The sequence below is a fragment of the Meriones unguiculatus genome, chromosome 14, assembly GCF_030254825.1.
Source record: "Meriones unguiculatus strain TT.TT164.6M chromosome 14, Bangor_MerUng_6.1, whole genome shotgun sequence".
NCBI classification, from domain to species: Eukaryota; Metazoa; Chordata; class Mammalia; order Rodentia; family Muridae; genus Meriones; species Meriones unguiculatus.
The window spans coordinates 34,964,750-34,970,862 of NC_083361.1; positions in this window are offsets into that span (position 1 = coordinate 34,964,750).

Genomic DNA, 6,113 nt, shown 5'->3' on the forward strand with positions numbered 1-6,113 from the left:
CTGTGTTAGTTTATTAATTTTAATCCTCACTCCCGACTCAAGAACTATTCCACTCTGCTGGCGGGCTCCGGCACTTCAGTGTTGCAAGAACCCACAGTTAAACTCGTGGGAAGTGGAAGAGGTGTGAAAGGAAGCACAGCAGCTGGGAAGAAAGGTCCCAGCAGAAGGGGAGGCTGTGCAAGAGGAGAATGGGAAGGGCATGGCCAAAGAAATTCAGCTTCTTACAAACCAAAGACCATACATAGAGAGGACCTAGACCAACTGCTCAGACGCTCAGTCTCCATGTGTGTCTCCTAGTAGAGGGAGACGAGACAGTCTCTGACATGAACTTGGTTGTGGAAAATAATTTGAAGAAGACACCTGACCTTGACTCCTGGATTCCACACATACACACGCGTGCTCAGGTACATGTACACGTGTTCACAGCAATGTTACCCAGAGAGTGGAGACAATGCAAACATCAGACAAAACAACCCATGAACACAAGGTGACTGTTGTGTTTGAGGCACTATCAGGTCATGGTAGAGGAGCGGCACACATCCTGAGTGTCACAGAGGCACCTGGAACCATCAAAGCCACATTATGGCGACCACAGATGGTAGTGCATTCACAGGAAATTTCCAAAACACACCCCCACAGTCAGAAGGGAGCCAGTGAGGCAGGAGCTAAGGCCTGGGCAGCTGAGGGCCATGGAAGTCCATTTCAGGGCTGGTGTGGCAGGGTGTGCTCTTAGGCTTGATTTCCATGAGCACTTTGGTTATCTTTAGGCACTCACAGCCAGGGGCTGGAAAAGTGGCCCCACACATAAGAGAAGTTCCTGATCTTGCAAAGGACCAGGGTTCAGTTCCCAGCACCCATGTGGTAGCTCACAATCACCCATAACTCTTGGTCCAGGGGATCTGATGTCTTCCTTCTTCTGGCCTCTCTGGGCCACCAGGTACACTCACAGAATACAGACATACATGGAGGCAAAACACCCGTACACAAGCTGTGCATTCAAGGCTAGGCTTTCTTATTCTGTTCTTTTCTTTTCCTTCCTCCCTTCCTCCCTTCCTCTCTTCCTCCCTTCCTCCCTTCCTCCCTCCCTCCCTCCCTCCCTCCCTCCCTCCCTCCCTCCCTCCCTTCCTTCCTTCCTTCCTTCCTTTCTATGTAATAAGGTCTTACTATGTAGCCCTAGCTGGCCTCAAACTCACAGAGATCCACTTGGTTCTGACTCCCAAGTGCCAGGATTAAAGATGTGTGTCACCTACCAGTAATTTTCTAATTTTCTAATTTTCTTTTTTTTTTTTTTTTTTTGATAGCAACTGTCCACCACTGCCCATGCCTCTAACAGGAAAGAGGGTCAAGACTCACAGCCAAGAGCCTAGTGCAGACAGACAAAAAGCCCAGTGGCCCTCTCATTGCTAAGCTTTTGTTGTTTTATGTGTTTGTCTTCTAAGACAGTCTCCTGTAGGCCAGGCTGAGTTCAAACTTTCTAGGTAACCAAGGGTGACCTTCAACTCTTAATCCTTCTGCCTCCACCTCCCTAGTGCTAAGGTTGCAGGCATACACCACTATACCCAGTTTCTGTGGCTCTGTGGATGGAACTCAGGGCCTTGTGCTCCGCCAACTGAGCCACATGCCGCAGCCCCAGGTAACAAATTTTAACTTGTAGTGGAAGTTTTGTTTGTGTTGTGGATATTTTTTTGTTGTAGTCTCAAGTGCAGGACAAAGGAATACTTTGCCCATAGCTGGTGAGAGCCTCGTGAGAGCATGTAATCTTTGTCAGCTGATAAACAGTGAGAGGTCTCATGATCCCTATCAACAGGAAACTGTCTCGTGGTGGGGGTGCTGGGGTAGCCAGCTGAAAAACATCCTTGTGTGGACTTTAAGAAGGTATAAATAGGAGCCCACAGACACAGAGAGAAAATACTACGCTTCACTTAGCTTCACATCGCTTTGCTTCACTCCTAGAGAGAAAAGCTCCAGAGAACTCTTCCTGTTGTTGCTGCTGCTGCTACACCTTGTTGCTGCTTTTGCTATTGCTGGATTGCTGGTTTCTGTTTGACTGGACAGTTGGTATCCTGCTGACAAAGAGTAGAATTGCCCCAAGGAAATACTTCCTAAAAAGGACCACATCCCCTGTCCCTATTTACCTTCCTTCTCTCCTACCTAAAGTCGGTGGGTTTGAAAGGAGGTAGAGGCAGTTAGGAACCCAAGGACCCTAACCATCAGGAAGTAGCTAAAAATAACTGCGTTCCTTCTCCCACTAACTTTCTTTTTCTCTTACCTGGTGTTGGAGTGTTGGAAGGGACTGGGGCTGAGAAGAGAGAAAGAGGCATAAGGAACCACAAATAAAGTAGGTTTTAAAAAGCCAAAGCCTGCATTAACTAGATGTGCTAAGATGCAGCTTTTATTTGACAGGTCTTGGGGGTGTGTTTGTCACCATCCTCTTGCTACACTTCAGGGTGTGATGTTGCAATACAGACCCAGTGTTCTGGATGGGCTTCCTAGCACCACCATTTATCCACTCACTCTTTAGCGTTTTCTCAGGCAACAGTCATATCCCAGGTGGATGACAGATAAACATCTTGCTCTATCTGAAGATAGTGTCTTTGCACCTGTTCTGTGTGTGTGTGGTAAATATTTTGATATGTGTAAGATGTATGTTTTGATGTGTATGTGGTATATGTCTTGATGTGTGTATATGTGTAGTGTTGGTATAATGTTCTTGTGGAACGTATACAATTTACCCCTGTTCATTCACATGCTGATTTCTCTGCCACACTATCTGGTTTCAATCAGGACATTGCATTATGATGTTTATTTTAAGCATCACCTGTCTCAAGTTTGTGTAAACATGCCACCATTTCTTCTCTGTATTGTCAATAAAACAACCAGCCAATGCTGAGCAATGGAAAGAACATGGTGGGACATTCTAGTCCAGAGGGGAGTAGAAAGAGGGCACTGGGAGGAATTGGGAAGAGATATCTGGGATGCAGAGAACCTGGAAACAGCAAGAGAGATAAACTGAACCTAAGATATGAAAAAAAGCAAGTATAATGTGGGAAATCTGAATGGGAGGAAACTATGCAGCCTTGGAGGTTTCGGATAGAATAACTATTGCCCAGCATTGTGCTCTAGGTTAATTAAATAAATCCTAGTCTCTGTGTGGTGATTTGGGTATATAGCTGGTTTAGGAATAACTGCTGCTTAACTAAAAGATAAATCAATAATAAATATTAATAATCAACAACAGCGTAGTAATTTTTGTTTGTTTGTTTTTGTTTGTCGACACAGGGTTTTTCTGTGTAGTTGGCTATCTTGGACTCACTTTGTAGACCAGACTGGCCTCAAACTCACAGAGATCCACCTGCCTCTGCCTCCTTGAGTGCTGAGCTTACAGGAGTGCACCACCGTGCCCACCTGTGTGGTGTATTTTTTGATGTGTGTGTGTGGTATGTGTTTTGAGGTGTGTGTTGGGGTGTGTTTAACGGAGCTCAAATTTGTAGTTTATGTGCACTAGTTGAGCTTGCTAGTCCTAGCAGCTACTGTTCTGGGCTTGTCGAAAACTGGCATGCAAATACGGAGCTCAGCTGTCCTAAGGGAGGTGTCGAGAGTCAGGGCCAGCAGCGGGTGGGGTTGGCTACCCATCCTGGCTGTGGGCCCTGGAGCCAGATGTTTGGGCTTAGCTGGCCAGCCAAAACAGGGATAGAATGGCTGAGTAATTAGGTACCCACTTGTTTGGGGCTGGCAGAAGGTAGCTGGGGGTGGAGAGACCTTGGGCTAGAACACCCATCATGCACCCACACACCTCCGCCTTGCAGAGAAGCCAAAGGCTGCACCCGAAGCTGGGCTCTCTGGCACAGCTAGAGTCTACCTGATCCCACCCAGGGATAGAGATGACTGTTTCTTCCAAGCTGGGGTACTGCTCTATTGACACCCCAATGCACCAGGACAGGAAGGAGAAGGAAGCAGAAGCCCCACGGAAGGTTAGCTGTCAGCAGTTATTTAAGTCTTTGGCTTAATAAGATCTGGGACCAAAGAGTCCTCTGCATGTGCCTTTGCCTGCTGGCAAGATCAGAGTGCCCATCTATCAAGACCCTCGGACATTACCCTACTCTGTGCCCAAACTAGTAATTGGACCCTGCTGGCCTTTGCAGGAGTGCAGGGGCACCAGGCTCTACCACCTTCTGTGACCTCTGAGTTGTGATCTGGAAGGAGAAGGGACTCGTTTCCTGGCCAGGATTGCAGGGGTGCGGGGGTGAGGGATGTCTTCCAAGCTGGTCCTCAGTTTACAGACCAGTAAGGGGAGGTGCAGAGGTAGAAGGCACCTGCTCAGGTCACTAAGAAGTCATGAAAGTCCTAATCCTGAACCCCAGGATGAGGGCAAAGCAGGGATATGTCCAGGGTTGGCTTCCAGCTCTGTGGATTTGATGGCGAACTAGATAGCCCGGGGTCCTTCCTGCAATGCAGATCAAGGTTCCTCCCTTGAAGGGCTGTGGTGTGGATGGGTGGTAGTTTTCAGGTGGTGCGTGCTTGGATCCCCAGTACTCAGGAGATAGAGGGAGAGGGGATCTGGAGTTCAAACCTCAGTTTGGGCTACATGACTCTGTGTCTGTTTCTGTGTCTGTCTGGGTCTGTCTGTCTGTCTGTCTGTCTCTCTCTCTCTCTCTCTCTCACACACACACACCCCCCTCAAGAGTTCACATGTCCGAGAGAGGCATAGTTAGGTGTGTCTGGAATCACTCATTCCTTAAATTTTTTCATCACTTCATTAACTTTATGTAGGGCACAATGGAGGTTTGAGGACAATTTATGGGAATTGGTTCTCTCCTTCCATTATTTAGGTTCTGGGAATCAAACTCAGATCATCAAGGTATGCAGCAAGTGTCTACTCACTGAGCCATCCCACCAGCCCTGGACTCACTCTTGGTAAGTGAGCATGTACCATTTCTGTCCATACATGAACTAACTCTTTGGTAATCCTTATCCTATGAGCTTGGTGTGATTAAGAGTCCCATTTTGGAGAGGAGAAAACCGAGGCTCTGAGAAAGGAACAAAAATTCCAGAGATATACAGGCTGCACATGGCCATGCCTAGACTTGAGTCCATTAGTTCCGGTATGGCCACACAATAGTATCTGAAGAGCAAGGACCCTGAGCTGGGAACGGCAGTTGGTAGAATGATTGCCCAGCATGCATGAAGCTTCAACCCTCAGTGTGCAAAGGCCCAGGTGTGATACTAGACATCTTCAGTCCTAGCACTCAGGAGATATAGACAAGAGGATCAGAACTCAAGGGAACCCACAACACACCGATGAAATGCCAGACTTGGCTACATGCACAAAACCTTCTCTCAAAAGGATCTGGAGCTCTTGGGTTGTCAATCAAGGCTGCTGCATGGACTGGGGCACAAAATGGAACAGTCACTCTCATCTCAGGGTGCTCAGGACAGGGCCTGAGCACAATCAGAAAAACATCTCTCCGAATGCCCATGAGGCATACGCTATTATTATCCCCGTTTCTAGGTGGGGAACGGAGACGGAGAGGCTCGGAAGCAGGGTCACAGCTATCAGGGCCCCACCCCGGCATCCCAGCTGACAGTGCATTTCCTCATCTGCTGAACTCTGGTAACAGTACTCTTTTCAGCCAGTGTCAGCAGACATGAAATGAAATTCTGCTGCAGAGCCTCTAGGCCAGTGGTTCTCAACCTGGGGGTCATGACCCCTCAGGGTGGCCTTTCGAAGGGGTCCCCTAAGACCATCCGCTTATGTTAGGATTCGTAATGGCTGCAAAATTACAGTTATGAAGTTGAAATGAAGTAGCTACGTTGGGGGGTGGCCACAACATGAGGAGCTGTATTAAAGGGTTGCAGCGTCAGGACGGGTGAGAGCCACTGCAAACAGTCTGCCACAGATGCCCTCCGTAAGTGCTAGCCCCTGTGACAGTGACGCTATCCCACCCATCAGTACTTATGGACGGTGCGCTTTGTCCTTAAAGCTGGGCACACCATGGCTAAGACAGCTTCCTGCCCACAGGGACTCATCGCACGGACAGTCAGGACTGTCACATGATCACCAGTAGCATGATCAACATTATCACCAGCATTGCCAACACCTCAGTGTCCACTAT